Genomic DNA, 17091 nt, shown 5'->3' with positions numbered 1-17091 from the left:
TAGCCTACGTGTTGTCTGATGTCTGACTGATGTTTGTGTTGTTGTTTCAGAAGGAACCGAGGAGATGGCAGCCCGGCCCGACCTATAGCAGTGACAGTGACTGTGCGTGTAGTGGTGTGTCGCGTAGTGTAAAGTGTGATATGTGTGTGCGGACCTGACTGTGATATGATCTCGACCCGACACGTTCTCTGATACAACTGAAAAGTGGTGAGTTTATCAAATATTGTATCCTGGGGTGTTGAGATTGGGTAAATATTCTGGACTATTGAAGTCGAAGTATAGATACCGGTCTAGCATCGGAGTCAAACAATCGGTGCAGGTCAATCATTGGAGTCAAAGTATCGATACTGGCCAATCATTTGAGTAAAAGTATCGATACCGGTCTACCATTGGAGTCAAGTATCGACCCAGCCCTGTATCGGAGTTCAAGTAGGCTATCGATACCGGTCTAGCATTGGAGACAATTTATCGATACCGGTCATGAATCGGAGTCCAAGTATCGATACTGGTCTGGCATCAGGGTTAAATGATTAATATCGGTTCAGCATCGGAGATTAAGTATCGATACCGGTCCTGTATCGGAGTTCAAGTATCGATACTGGTCTGGCATCAGGGTAAAATGGTTAATATCGGTTCAGCATCGGAGATTAAGTATCGATACCGGTCCTGTATCGGAGTTCAAGTATCGATACTGGTCTGGCATCAGGGTAGAATGATTAATATCGGTTCAGCATCGGAGATTAAGTATCGATACCGGTCCTGTATCGGAGTTCAAGTATCGATACTGGTCTGGCATCAGGGTAAAATGGTTAATATCGGTTCAGCATCGGAGATTAAGTATCGATACTGGTCATGAATCGGAGTTCAAGTATCGATACTGGTCTGGCATCAGGGTTAAATGATTAATATCGGTTCAGCATCGGAGATTAAGTATCGATACTGGTCCTGTATCGGAGTTCAAGTATCGATACTGGCCTGGCATCAGGGTTAAATGATTAATATCGGTTCAGCATCGGAGATTAAGTACTGTACCGTTAACGGTCCTGCATCGGAGTCAAAGTATCGGTATCGTTTAAGCATTGTATATTAAATATCGATTATACCGGCCCAGCGTCGGAGTCAAAGTATCGATACGGGTCTACAATTAATTGCAGTCATGTGTCGTTGTCGGCCCAGGCTTGCTTTGTAGACAATGTATCGATACCGTGCGATAATCGAGGCCAAACATTACCGGATTCAAATGTGTCCATAATCGGATTCAAAGGATCGATAAACATTCAAGGATCCGAGTCAATGTAGGCCTACAATATCATTTTCATTAGTATCGAATTATTCGCACACAACTCAAATCAATGGTGTTCCCCTTTTTATCTTTTGGCAACACTCAACACTTCAATAATCGGTTAACATTATATTTTCCTTTATTATTTATCTTACAGTAACCAGAACATGATTTAAAAATAATATGCCTCCGTTGTGCTGTGTTTCTTTACAATGACTTGACGGTATTTTGCAAAACAAATCAACCGTGGTGGATTTTGTTCCACCAGCGTCTAATCTTTTCTGACGAACGAACGCAGAAATTAATTAGAGACGGTAAATATCTCGTTAACGGGTGGAAAGCCGGTTAAATGGCGTCCGTGATAATTGGACCCCTTTATATTCGGAGACAATAACAGTCAATTAAGTGATTCGCATCTTTATTCAATAACTTTCCAATACTTCATTCACTCGTCGAAATTGATTCGGTAATGCCGCTTGTTTAATCAACTTTCCGCTTGCTGAGTGTCGGAGAGGAGAAGAATAACTTATGACGTCACAATAGACATTGGGCTTATGGAATAGATTGTGTTGGCTTTACATTCTTGATTTATTTTCTCTGATGTTATGGTAAATAAACGGTATCAGCTGACAACTTATTTTCTTCTGTCAGTTTGGCCATAAAATTGTGTGTGGATGTGCACAGACAGACTTTACCTGTGATCCGACTTTGATGAAACTTGGTTTGTGGGTTCTTCCATGGGATCTGTAAGCTTTTTTATGTTTAAGGAAATTAATGGATTTTTAAGGGAGGAATTAGTCTACGAAAATTGCAATAGCTTTTGAACCGTAGAATGTGTACTGTGTTGGTAAGTGTGTCAATTTTTTCAGGGTTAAAAGGGTTGTTACGTAAATTAATTTAAATCAAAACTATTAGAATCGGTTTGTGGAAATTGTATTATTATAATTTCTTACGGGGTTTGATGGTACTGTAAATCACAATTAAAAATCCAAAAAAATATTTACTTTAGTTTTTAGCGAATTTCCCATATAGGGAATAAGCTATTACCGTAGTACTCACGGTAAGACCTGGACCCGGGACCGATTTTTTTTTCGTTTTGAGGTCCCTAGAGGTAAAAAACACCATTCGTTCAAATTCATATATATATATATATATATATATATATATATATATATATATATGTGTGTGTGTGTGTGTGTGTGTGTGTGTGTGTGTGTGTGTGTCCGTTAGCGCGATAACTCGAGCAAAAATGATCCGATTTTCATGAAATTTGGTACAAACGTGTAAACCTACGTTTATTCGAACGAGTTCGCGAACCAGCATGATCGGACCATGGGAACGGGGGTTTATGGGGGCTTTTATGGGGTAAAAATGGGTTTTCCCCATTTTTGACCCAAAAAACATAAAATTTTGCAATTTCTTTCAAAACAGTTTTGTAGAGCTTAAAAAAACAAATAATTTAGTATATTGAAGCGTTATAATGCGCCTAATGGTTACGGAGAAAATTCCAAAAAATTGTAAATTTAAAATTCCCATGTTATTCTTATGGAGAATAAGTAAACTGTTGTAGTTTGCTTGTTTATAAACATATTTTGCCCAGATTTGGAAAATGTTTTTATTTCTTACTAACTATTAACATTTTACATAAAAAACACTTTTACCCTCCCTGTTGCAGCAAACCTAAGTATGTTTTAAACTGATTCTATTTAAATAGGGAATAAATGTAATATTTTTAAGGAGACATTTTAGTGTAAATCCATTCAGGGAAATGGAAATTCGCTTAGTCTGCAGGTTTGCTGCGGCGGGGGTATTATTGCGTTGATAAAGAATGTTGCACAAACGTCTATATGGATACTTAATTGAACGCGAATAGTTAACTTTAAAGATTTTTTTTTCGAGATATGCTAGTTGAACAGTGTTGATCGTTGTACTCGGTCCTTAAGTCCCGGGTTCGAACACTTCCAAACACGTATTTTACGCTAACCCCACGTCCCCGTGAGCATTGTTGCACGCACACAAAGCATCATTTGTCACTTTGGAGTAAAAACTGCATGTTTATATATATATCTATTCAATTCCAATATAACGGTGATCAGTGATGGTGCGAGACCCGGATCAGCTGTTTTCAAGGCCGCGGTGGACTAGATTGTTGTGAAAGCTAGAGCAGAAAGCTACTATTTCCCCGGTCACAAGTGTGAAACATACTGCTTCCCTGGCCTTGGCAATGAACCTATAGACCTACTTCGTTTACAATATTTAGGCGGTTGAGAAGTTCCCCCGCCACTTTTTTGAATTTAATGTATGTTGATTTTGCTCAATCAGCTGTTGAGCTATTTTAAAGCTCAGGGGACAGATTTCTTACTCTAAACCCACCTAAATATTGTGAACGAAGTAGTGTGTTGTTAAATTAACAGTGTGTAGATTCTGATTGGTTGTAACATATTTTGACTAAAAGAATTTGTAAGGGGATGTAATAGTACTTTTGTTATTAATTTGATAAGTTTTATCTAACCAGTGAGCTAGTAGGTTGGAGTTTCCTACCTTGAAAATGTTGTAGATTACCTATGTTATTTCTAAGATTAGGCTTACTCTTGATAGTTTTTAACGCATTCTTTATAAAACAAGTCCTAAACTTTTCGTAGTATTGGGGCTTTTCCCTTTAATTTATTAACTCAAATTTTCAACTTTCAATTTTTTTATGTTAAAATAATCCACAAATCCTATTTAGGGTTAGGTTATTAGTTGGGTTAGGTTAGGTTAGAACCGAGGTATAACATTAACCTTATATTTTCAACTGATAGTAGTGAATTAATGGAAAAGTCCCCGTATTACAATAATTTTATATAATTTGAATCCATATCTAATCGGTCGATACTTAGCCTTAATTTAGACCCGGGAAAACGGCGTAGTGTCTATTTACACAGTTTAGTAACGTTTCAAACATGTTCATGTGACTAGTATCGGAAAAGCTAAACTTTGTAGAGATGAAACCAAAGTTGGCGTTTGTCTAAGCGATCAAATCTAAGGACTTGTTTTTCTTTCCAAAGACCAACTGTCAAAGCAAAGATCTCAATAGCTTGCCAATGTTGGGAAAACCACTTCTTGTTCGTATTGTACTATTGACTCTGAGGTGGATGATGGCCAAGATTCTGGCTCGTAAATATCGAGATTACATTTTAGTTGGTTCAAAATATTGGTTTACTACTACTCTTTGTAATGGAATAGGCCTGCTGGTTATCCAAGCTTGTGTTTGGTTGTTCTACGAATTACACAATTTAAACTAATTGACAACCATACGCATACCATTAGTAAGCTTTATTACTTTATACTTAAGTTACTTCAGATTAGACCTCTAGGTTCGCGGCATTAGACAAAATTCATTGGTCATTGGTGGGATTTGAACCTGGGACCTGGGTGACCGAAGGCTCGCGCTCTACCACTAGACCAGATCGCTCCCCGTTACACTGTAAATGTCTATCAGTAATTAAATTCAATATTCCTTGACAAACCCTGCCTGTAACAAAAATAATTTAAAGGAAATCCAGTGCAATAGTTTGATCATGTTTGTATGTTTTCAATGATTACACCACAGATAAAATAAGTTATATCAGCATTACAATTATACTGTTTGAGCGTAGTGAAGTGTAGTGAAGCGTTTCGTTGGCGTCAAGAGGAACAGGGAAAAGTCAGCAATTTGGATAAATTGAACAGGAAAGGATGATGAATACGATTATAGTAGTAACAATGGGGATTTGCTTAATTTTCATCACTAATTTATCTCAACTGTTGAAGAAAAGATGAATTTAATAAACTAAACACAACTAAGGCCTAAATACGGATATCGAATTGTAAACGACTCTTTACATTAGTTTGGACAGTTAAATGATGTAGTACTGAGGTCAGATGGTGAAACATTATTTTCAGTAGTTTAGATTGTGAAATGAAGATGTAGAACGGATTCATTTAGTGCATATGTCGGATAGCAAAACGATATTGAAACGATATCGTAGTTTGTATTCAATAGTTAATGGTATTATTAAACGATGTCGTTGCTGAAGAATGGATACTGAAACGATATCGTAATTACTAAACGATGCTGAGTAATATTACAAATATTGGAAAGTAATACGAAACAACACTGCATCTCTATGTTGAATATGTATTTCATACACGTATATTGTAGTAAAAATAGTTAGAGTATAAAGTAGAAACTTGTAGGGACTGTAAAACAATATTTCTGTTGCTCGACGTTTTAGTTGGGGCAGTAAAGCGATGAAAGTGAGGCATGGTCGGTCGTATTGCAATATTGTACCTCTTGTGCTGTAAAGGCAGGGGTCAGTTGTATTATTAACAAACTCATATTTCCGACTGTCTCGCTAACCCCCCCCCCTTCCACACCCCCTGACCGTCGTACTTTCATTACCTTCTCTACCCTCTTGTCTTCTGTCTCACTCGCTCATCCACTGACATCCACTTCCATTTACATTGTACCAATGTTTAACCCCTTGTATCTTGTAGAACACTTTAAATGTGTTTTTTGACAACAGTTTTGTCTGTTGATCAAGTTAGATTTCGCGATGATAATAATAATGTAGAAGTGTAACCAAGAGATTTAAATATTGCTGACGAAAAGAACAGTGTGTTAAAAATAGTTCAATATGAATCTCAAACACGTTTACTATAGGTAGATTATCTAATAAGTGGGAAAATTTGTTCCTAAACGTAGCTATGTTTTATTAGTTTATTCCAAGACTTCCCTAATAATCAAATGGGGTTTCCACGTTATACGAGTTCCACTTTCAGTATGAAATTTTATAATGCTATATATTTTATAATTTATAATTTTTTAAATTTTATAATTTATATATATTTTTTTAATTGTATAATTTGTATATTACGTATAAGGATAGGTTATTTTGAGGTTATGTTAGGGTCTTAGGGTGTAACCAAGGCACCTGAAACTTTAATTGTGTATGTTACACACAACTATGGTTAGGTGAGCAATAATTCGACTATTCTAGTACAGTATTCTGATGAGGTGCTTTATGGTTCTGGCCTGCCCCTGTGACGGAAAGGGTCCAAATTATTAAACTATTTATCAATTTAAATATTGATTGTTGTCGTTATAAATACAGTGATTCGTGAACTTAAATCATCAGCGGAAATTAGTAGGACTGTTAAATTGAAATGAAATCATACGGGCTGATAAAATGTTAGTCAATATAATCAGACATAATTGTGTGATAACCATTAGGCTAAACGAGAATTTCAGTTCAATTAAGTGTAATGCTATCTAATAAACTTAACAATAATATTTGTTCACGAAACATTCATGTAATTATTACACCGTTACAATGTCAATGTATTGCTGAAAAAGGAATACAATTGTTTTAAATAAGAATAATGTGTTACTAATTTTGTTTCAATTCAATTATGAACGGCATTTCAATTATTTTACCCTTGTTTTACCACTGGGTTTCTTCACGAGGTGCGAGTAGTTAAGGCAAAGACTGATTTCTAATTTGTTAATGTGCCTCTTGGGCCTTCATTAATATATTTTCTAGCCTATTTTGAATGTTCCATTTTTGAAGTGAATTTCAATTGATTATATATTCAAATGCATGTTTAATTGTGTATTTTATTATATTTTGGTAGTTCATTGATGGATACAATTCAAACTAAAATACGTGTTCGATACATTTTGTATCAGGGCAACATTTATCCAAAAATATAAGGTTAAACATTAAGCTTGGCATACAAATTCTGTTAACTGTAATTTAGTGCTCTTTAAACCGAAAATGCTCAACATTATAACTTCTCCTCTAGAGTAGGACGTAAAAAATACATGTTTCCTAAATTTAAATATTTTCTCAACTAAACTACAAATTGTGGGTACTTTCACTCAGTCACTTTGCAGTCCAAACATCAAAAGCACCAAAGCAGGTGTCACAGTAAATGATTGAGGTCCCTCACCTCCCACCCTGTCTACATTATGTATGTGTTGTGTATAAGTGATGAACTCTTCCACAGACCTCATCTCTCACTTCTGACACAAATTACATATCTAAATGTTTAAACTACTTTCTGTTACTCATTTTTACTTTCTCTCCCTATACATAGTAGACCTATAAAGATAAAGTATTTTTCGTCAACATTTTCGAGTTTCAGTTTAAGGTTGATTATTTGTTGTGGGCCCTACTTAAAAGGGAAAAGTGGTTTCCAAAGTGATGTAAGTGTGCGAGTGTGTTTTATTTGTTTTTTTTTATATGTACTAAGCTACAAACTACACTGTAGTCAGATTTTAAGACATTTTATTATTTGTTACTAATCTTTGCAGTTTTTGTCAACCTTTCTTGATTTATATTCTACCAGTTATATTGAATCAGGTTGTATAAAGGTTGTAGTTACTCCCACCGCTTACATGATAAAGGTTGTAGTTACTCCCACCGCTTATCTGATAAAGGTTGTAGTTACTCCCACCGCTTATCTGAAAAGGTTGTAGTTACTCCCACCGCTTATCTGATAAACACCGCTTACCTCATAAAGGTTGTAGTTACTCCCACCGCTTATCTGATAAAGGTTGTAGTTACTCCCACCGCTTATCTGATAAAGGTTGTAGTTACTCCCACCGCTTATCTGATAAAGGTTGTAGTTACTCCCACCGCTTATATGATAAAGGTTGTAGTTACTCCCACCGCTTATCTGATAAAGGTTGTAGTTACTCCCACCGTTTATCTGATAAAGGTTGTAGTTACTCCCACCGCTTATCTGATAAAGGTTGTAGTTACTCCCACCGCTTACCTGATAAAGGTTGTAGTTACTCCCACCGCTTACCTGATAAAGGTTGTAGTTACTCCCACCGCTTATATGATAAAGGTTGTAGTTACTCCCGCCGCTTATCTGATAAAGGTTGTAGTTACTCCCGCCGCTTATCTGATAAAGGTTGTAGTTACTCCCGCCGCTTACCTGATAAAGGTTGTAGTTACTCCCGCCGCTTACCTGATAAAGGTTGTAGTTACTCCCACCGCTTATCTGATAAAGGTTGTAGTTACTCCCACCGCTTATCTGATAAAGGTTGTAGTTACTCCCACCGCTTATCTGATAAAGGTTGTAGTTACTCCCACCGCTTATCTGATAAAGGTTGTAGTTACTCCCACCGCTTATCTGATAAAGGTTGTAGTTACTCCCACCGCTTATCTGATAAAGGTTGTATTTACTCCCACCGCTTATCTGATAAAGGTTGTAGTTACTCCCACCGCTTATCTGATAAAGGTTGTAGTTACTCCCACCGCTTATCTGATAAAGGTTGTAGTTACTACCACCGCTTACCTCATAAAGGTTGTAGTTACTCCCACCGCTTACCTGATAATGGTTGTAGTTACTCCCACCGCTTACCTGATAATGGTTGTAGTTACTCCCACCGCTTACCTGATAAAGGTTGTAGTTACTCCCACCGCTTATCTGATAAAGGTTGTAGTTACTCCCACCGCTTATCTGATAAAGGTTGTAGTTACTCCCACCGCTTATCTGATAAAGGTTGTAGTTACTCCCACCGCTTATCTGATAAAGGTTGTTGTTACTCCCACCGCTTATCTGATAAAGGTTGTAGTTACTCCCACCGCTTATCTGATAAAGGTTGTAGTTACTCCCACCACTTACTTCATAAAGGTTGTTGTTACTCCCACCACTTACTTCATAAAGGTTGTTGTTACTCCCACAGCTTATCTGATAAAGGTTGTAGTTACTCCCACCGCTTATCTGATAAAGGTTGTAGTTACTCCCACCACTTACTTCATAAAGGTTGTAGTTACTCCCACCGCTTAACTGATAAAGGTCGTAGTTACTCCCGCCGCTTATCTGATAAATGTTGTAGTTACTCCCACCACTTACTTCATAAAGGTTGTAGTTACTCCCACCGCTTAACTGATAAAGGTCGTAGTTACTCCCGCCGCTTATCTGATAAATGTTGTAGTTACTCCCACCACTTACTTCATAAAGGTTGTAGTTACTCCCACCGCTTATCTGATAAAGGTTGTAGTTACTCCCACCGCTTATCTGATAAAGGTTGTAGTTACTCCCACCACTTACTTCATAAAGGTTGTAGTTACTCCCACCGCTTAACTGATAAAGGTCGTAGTTACTCCCGCCGCTTAACTGATAAAGGTTGTAGTTACTACCACCGCTTACCTCATAAAGGTTGTAGTTACTCCCACCGCTTACCTGATAATGGTTGTAGTTACTCCCACCGCTTACCTGATAATGGTTGTAGTTACTCCCACCGCTTACCTGATAAAGGTTGTAGTTACTCCCACCGCTTATCTGATAAAGGTTGTAGTTACTCCCACCGCTTATCTGATAAAGGTTGTAGTTACTCCCACCGCTTATCTGATAAAGGTTGTAGTTACTCCCACCGCTTATCTGATAAAGGTTGTTGTTACTCCCACCGCTTATCTGATAAAGGTTGTAGTTACTCCCACCGCTTATCTGATAAAGGTTGTAGTTACTCCCACCACTTACTTCATAAAGGTTGTTGTTACTCCCACCACTTACTTCATAAAGGTTGTTGTTACTCCCACAGCTTATCTGATAAAGGTTGTAGTTACTCCCACCGCTTATCTGATAAAGGTTGTAGTTACTCCCACCACTTACTTCATAAAGGTTGTTGTTACTCCCACCGCTTAACTGATAAAGGTCGTAGTTACTCCCGCCGCTTATCTGATAAATGTTGTAGTTACTCCCACCGCTTATCTTATAAAGGTTGTTGACAAGCTAATGGGGGAAAGCGTATCACGTTAATTCCTATTGCCAAACGAGTTATATTGCGTTGTGAGCCGTAGCATCTTTTAAATCACCAAAGAAATTAGATTTTCTACAACCCCCATCGTTTGTGTAATGTCCCACAAGGGACCACCAACGCACTAACGTAAGGAAATTAAGACGTCCGTTTACAGTGTTTGTATGTCGGATGTTCACAAAGACAACTCTCGCGACGTCCGCATTCCTCAAGTGACAGTTGCTCAGTTGCCGCTTGTTCCGGGTAGTTTCCCTCCAGATCGACAACTGACAACTGACAGCAACTGTTGCCTAATTTTACTTTCATGTGCGCCGTCGGGCTTGCAGCGGTGCAAACCCGACACGGCGACGCCCACACTCGGCAACACCGCCATGGATATTAGAACAGAAACGGTATGGATCGTAAACATAAAAATGACGTCACTTGCCCAAAATTTCTATAGCTGGTTTGACTGTGCCATTTAAATAGTGATAAAATCGTGTTTACTTTCGGACCAATGACATAATTTGTTTATGTTAGTAGTCCACATTGTTTCTGTTATATTCCGTGACATAGGTTGGTGTGTTATCTCTCCGGCATTTTAATTACAGTTACTATGTTTTGTAATGTATTCTTGTTGTAGTACTTTTCCCCCCTATTTTTCTTTTGTAAATGTACCACTATTAAATTTGTGTTTGACAATACTCAAAGTGGTTTTATAGCTATGTTTTGATTCTAACCTAACCTAATCCAACCTCAAATAACCTAATCCTAAACAGTATTTTTAGATTATTAAAACTTTTTACAAACACATAACGTAGTCATTTAACAGGAAAGATCAGAATTTAAATGTATTGCTTGTTTTTAATCTTGTAACCTAAAGAGATTTTTCATTTCTCTTCTGGGATTTTTTATTAGCAAATTTCCCTGGACGAAACTATTATATGTATATGAACATGATAACTTGAGTAATTTTGGTCCGTTTTTTATGAAATTTGGCATGAAGCTTTAGAGCTGTATAGGCCTACAGTTGAATGTGTTTGCGAACCAGCAACATTTGTTTTCTAAATTTAGAGTCAGGGTTTTAGAGACTTTATTTTTTCAAAAATTGTTTGTGTTAAAGCATACAATTTTCTAGGGCCTAATTCTGACTAGGCCTACTGCCATTGATCGCGTTTAGTATCCAAGCATAGTTGTTTGAAAAGGTTACAACAAATCCCAAAATCTCTACATTTAAAATTATCATGTTAATTTTCTGGAAAATAAGTAAACCGTCACATTTTGCTTGTTTTACGGATATATTTTCTTCTACGCTATTTGGAGAAAATATATATTTGCGTGTACCACATTACATCGCACATAACCATAGATTGAACTTACTCCCTAAGTAGACTTGTCATTCTTTTGGATCATCTGAAGGCAATTTTATTGCTTAGAACCAATGCCGCTAAGATTAATTTTGTTTACAATTTGTTTCTTGTTATTTCAGTTATTTAATTCCTCGATTGACCAAATGAAACGATCAAATCGTAAACAATAACTCGCCTCCTAGTTAAAATAAACAGAAAAGCACAAATCATGAAATTAACCCTAAAATAATAGAAATAAAATGTTGTCAACACTAACGCCCAGTTTCATCAAAATTAAATTGAAACGAAAAACGAGCTTTAAATTTTACAATGTGATAAGAGTCTACTTGTATTGGTTAGTCATAACATAACATACAATGCACATAGGTCGAGGGACAGCAAGCCACCATAGCCACAGGTAGAGGGATCACGTATACAATATTCAGCGTCCCATCCTCACAGGAATCGTAAAATTCTACCTTTGCTGCTCAGCATGCTACCACTGTCACTATGACACTAATTGCATCACTAATACTGTACTATATTCCTACATCAATATATATTCTGAAGTAAGGTGAGGGTGATGCATATTTTAACCGAAATATTATTCAAAAATTACATATGTTTGGTCAATATCAACCACTAAACGAATAGGCCTACCGTAATGTGGGATAAGTATTTTGGATAAGGGTATAAAAGGGGATGTTTTGTGAGTTGGTAGCACATTCGGTGAGTCAATGGCACAGTTGGTGAGTCTTTCGTTCAGTTGGTAAGTCGGTCGCTCAATTGGTGGTGCCACAGTCTTTGGGCCCAAGGCAGCAATTTCATGGGTTCGGATACTGGTACCTGCCACTGATTTTTATCAGTACGCTTCATCCTTGTACTGCTCTAATTTACCGGTTGCTTTGCTGATGCTTATACAGTAGAGTCCCGCAAACTCGGCACTCAATAACACGGAAGTCTGGATAACTCGGCCAACACCTGTCTCAGAAAATTAGTGATTTTTGAGTCTGAGTTAAACATGGACTCAAGCCAGCTCAAGTAAAATCATTTGCAACTCATACCAAGGATTGTTTAACTATATCTGATGACTTAATACTGACTTTTAATATAAATATAATTATGAAAGGCGGTTAAAAAGCGTAAAAATTGTATTTTTCTTATTTTTAACCCTAGTTCCTAATAACCCAGCATTTCACAAACTTGGGACCCTTCCAGTCCACATTACACCGAGTTTGCGGGACTCTACTGTATTATCAATTATCAATTATCAATAATTTAAGATGGGGACGCCACTATGTGCGTATTTTAACCCAAATATGAGTGAAGGATGAGTGTAGGATGAGTGGCGCGATCTTGTAGTCTTGTTAGTGACTAAGGCTATTGTTTCACGCACATGTCTGTAGCCTATGTGGGCGGGCAAATGCAATAAAAGAGGCCGCCAACCTCTAAAAAAAGAAATAACTAATTACAGTATGGCCCTATTGTTATCCATAAGCCATGAGTAGGAATTCCAGTTAAAAGTAACACATTATACATACTGAAGGGTTTATGAAATTTACTGTTCACACGTCATGACAAATCTACCGCTACTATAACCCATGCACCCCATACTATTCCCTTACAAGCCAAAACACAAATATAACTCATTGTACAGTTGTCTAATGGAAGTTAAAAATGAGTAAAAGTTGAACAGTAACAGAAAGTAGTTTAATCATTTAGAAATGTAATTTGTGTCAGAAGTGAGAGATGGGGTCTGTGGAAGAGTTCATCACTTATACACAACACATACATAATGTATACAGGGTGGGTGGTGGAGGGACCTCAATCATTTACTGTGACACCTGCTTTGGTGCTTTTGATGTTTAAACTGCCAAGTGACTGTGTGAAAGTACAAGTTGCAGTTTAGTCAGATATTAAATTTAAGTGTATGAGTGTATATATATATATATTTATCCATGCTACAGTTGTTCCCAAAATAAATGAAGTTTATTCGCAAAATAAAGTTTATTTAGTTAACCAAAAATTGGACTTAACAAAAAACCCGTATTATCTCTAAAAGTCTAACATTTCATTCCATTTTACAATTGCGAAGGGTTTTAACATTAAAGACTTACCGATTTCTTTATCTAAGAACCTTAAGGGAGGTATATGAGTTGTTAAAAGTTGTCAGTTCATTTTCCCTCTATGCTATTGCCATGAGGAAAATCAAACGGCACATCTGTTGAACAGCAACTGTCAAGGTCCATAACACCAATGTACTAATTGCAATGTTTTACTGATCTAGTTTATGTTAACTTGATTGTGATTCACTTAACTAGATTGCGTTGTCGACCAATTAGAAAATTAGTCTGTAGCCGCAATCTAATGATTTCCTGTGTCACTTGTTTGTAGATAAATTTATTATTTCAACTGAATCATCCCCTGTGTTTAGTTTCTTATAAATTTGTTTAGGTTAAAAATATTAGGAATAGGTTAAAATGTTTAACTTATGAAAAATAAAATTGGGTAGAACTTTAGGTTTAAACGCATAAAAAAAGTTTGATGAATAATAAATTAAGATTTTAAATCTTATGATTACTAAAATCAGTATGTTTTGTTACAAGTATGAAAAGTTTCATTTTCCAATTGCAATTAAGTTTCATGTGTGAGACAAAGCCGAACTTAAAGATTTATATTGTTTAGCAGTAGAAACAGGAAACAGCTGATTTAAATAATAAAAATAATATTCTGATTAAGAGCAAGGGAAATCTGCTGATCAGGATTTTCTTTTGTTTCAAAACTAGGACTTGGTGGAAACAAGTATTGATTCTTAATATCAGCTGTCATGGAAAATACCTTCTTTCTGTAGGGATGGTGGAAAGTAAATTTACCAAGTAAAAGAAATATAATACTAGTCAATAGAACCATTTATAACCATAAAATAATATATATACAATTGAATAAATTCAATACATATTTCTTTTTCATGCCACTGAAACAAGAAATTTCAATAAGTAGTCTTTCAGAACATTTATAACCTCACTTTCCTACCACCTAATGATTGGGAATATTTTAAAAACTAGTTGATGTAAAAGTGTAAAAAAATGCCAAATAGAAATGTATAATCATATCTTTAACAACTGTATGGGTTTTAAATGGTTTTAAAATGAGCTTTCAAACATTCTTTGTATCTGCTTCACAATTATTTGTGTATGAAAAGTGTTTTTCATAATTTTATTTTATCCTGAGCCAAAGGTGGAACATCTGCAATATTCCCTGTGTTATTATGTGGTATTTGTTGGCTAAGTAAGGCAATGATCTGCTTAACAATTAGCAGACTGCAGTGTTCCCAGTGTACCTCATTAGCTTTGCAAGATCCCAAATGTTCTAGGGTCGTGTGTTTGGAAGATATACCTGAATAATTGCTTTTGTGCTCTAATAAATTAAATTGATTTGAACTCATAAGTATTAAGTGTTTTATTGATTATTTATGTTTGGTTTATTGGTTTATTTTTGAAGTTGTCTGTGTATTAGGGTCGACTAGGATAATTCTGGAAAAGAGGATTTGAGTACTGAAAAGTAAATTGTTGTAAGGAAAAACTTTTTAATAAATTTAAAATCTGAACAATGACGCTCAACAAAATTATAGATTTTTGCTATTTTATTTTACTTTATTAATTCTAATTTTGTTGTTGTCTTCTTTTAATGTGGTTCTTAGCCATTAACTATTATAGTCAATTCCATTACTGTAGGTCTCATGGTTTCCTAGACCCGAGACCGAATTATATTTTCTTTACTTTGATTGCTTTTTCAACTTAATACTTGGAGGTCTTCTGAGGACGTAATTTATATATTCGAACAAGTGCGTTAATATAACAGATCACAGATTTAAAAAAATTGTAGTCTTTCCGACTAGATGGTTTGTGAGGATGGCAAAAATAATAAAATATAAACATGCAATATATTCTACTCGTCTTATGGGAATGTACATAAAGAAAAAAGGTCGGGAAACACTGTAGAGCTAGCAGAGACCTCAGTCATGTTCTAGCAGTGTGCGAGTTTGTGTGTTGGTGTGTGTGTGTGGGTGCTATAGAGACCATATGGCGGTGGTGATTATTGCTCAGCATCGCACTGGTGGGAGGGTTTGAAAACTGCTGCATTAGTTGACTCACCCAGGCCCGGGTCAAAGGTCAAACTCATTTAGATCCTCAACTCGCTCCAATCTTGACCACAGTTTATTGCAAACTCCAACACTATATGAGATCATCCTTGCATTCTGCACGAGTTTGAGTGGTCAACTTGTTGGGTTTTAACGTTCGCCGTGTTTATGAGTTATGCTACATTTTTATTTAATTTCTCAAATGAAATAGGGAAAAATTTAGTTTTAAGATTATAGTAGTTTTTCTGCAGAATTATGTTTAATTTAAATTATTGAAAAATATTTACTTTATTTATTATTATATTGGCTCTTGAAAATTTGTACAAACGTATGAATCTAAGTTTATTCAAAAAAGTTTGCGAACAAGCTGATTGAACTTTGTGATCAGGTTTACTGGGGGATATTATGATATAAAAATTTGTTTACCCCATATTTGACCCTAAACACATAAGATTTGGAAATTTCCTTACAAACCATTTTGTAGTGCTTAAAAAAACAAATAATTTAGTTTGTTGAAGCGTTGTTGTGCGCCAAATAATTACAAAGAAACTTTTTAAATGGTAAATTTAAAATCCTTATGTTATTTTTATGTAGCAAACTGTTGTAGTTTGCTTGTTTAAGGATAAATTTTCATCAAATTTGTTGAATTTATTTATTTTATAACAAGCTATCAACATTTTTCCAATAACACACTTTGTTACTTATCTTTTACTAAACCTAAGTAGGGAATAAATATGACATTTTAAGTAAATATTCAAGTAAAATTCTATCAAACAAATATGAATTGGCTTAGTCTGCAGGTTTGCTGCGGCGGGGGCATCTAATTCTTTAATACTTATCACAACAATTCTTCTAAAACTAAGTTAACAAACTCAAATCCACAGCACCATTTAATATCCCATTAGGAATGTCATCAGTGACTCACTTCTTGAGACACTTATTGATGAATGAGTTTGTTCTCTTTTTGGATATCTATAAGAGGAAATAATAACCATTAGCTTAAAATGTGTCCAAATATTTTTCAGCTTTACTGTGCTATTCATTGCTATATTTTTGTTTATACCACTACTGTGCAATAGATTTTGATAGTCTTGAATGTATATTTTAAAACAATGATGATTGTTGTGTTGGATACTCTATTACTGACTAAGATAATAGCGAGTGAATGATGACAGCTTTGTTCAGTTTCAATAATTCATAATTGTAACTGTTCGAGAATAGTCTCTTTCATTACATGAATTGCGATCTCCACTTTTCAGTGATATTATATTTGTATTATGGCTACAGAAAGTCACTACCAATGTAAAGGGTGAGCTGCAAACTAACTTAGAGATAAGTGGCTTTGAGTTGGTTTGGTTGTAGATTAATCTGTTCTCCTAGAAGAATGTAAATTATAAAAAAAACAAGTAAATGATCAGCATTTAGTTTGTAAATTTGGCTATCAACTCTGTTGTTTTTTATGGTTATTGTATATGCTTTATTCGAAAATTTCTTCATTTCCTGCACTTCCTTATAAAATAAATTGCACATGCTAAATGTCTTCTAA

General features: G+C 35.7%; 1 protein-coding gene across 2 annotated transcripts in view; it reads left to right on the top strand.

The window, feature by feature from the left end:
• Window positions 1-17091, top strand: part of LOC129005686 (FERM, ARHGEF and pleckstrin domain-containing protein 1-like) — a 93831-nt gene that overhangs the window by 33079 nt on the left and 43661 nt on the right. For both annotated transcript variants that reach the window (XM_054434650.1, XM_054434651.1), the window contains exon 2: window positions 51-207. The gene's annotated coding sequence lies outside the window, so the exon portion shown is untranslated. The remainder of the gene's footprint in view (window positions 1-50; window positions 208-17091) is intronic.

The sequence above is a fragment of the Macrosteles quadrilineatus genome, unplaced genomic scaffold, assembly GCF_028750875.1.
Source record: "Macrosteles quadrilineatus isolate MER2022 unplaced genomic scaffold, UCM_ALF_1.0 Scaffold_30__1_contigs__length_1495292, whole genome shotgun sequence".
Taxonomy (NCBI): Eukaryota; Metazoa; Arthropoda; class Insecta; order Hemiptera; family Cicadellidae; genus Macrosteles; species Macrosteles quadrilineatus.
This window is presented reverse-complemented; position numbering and strand designations above follow the sequence as displayed.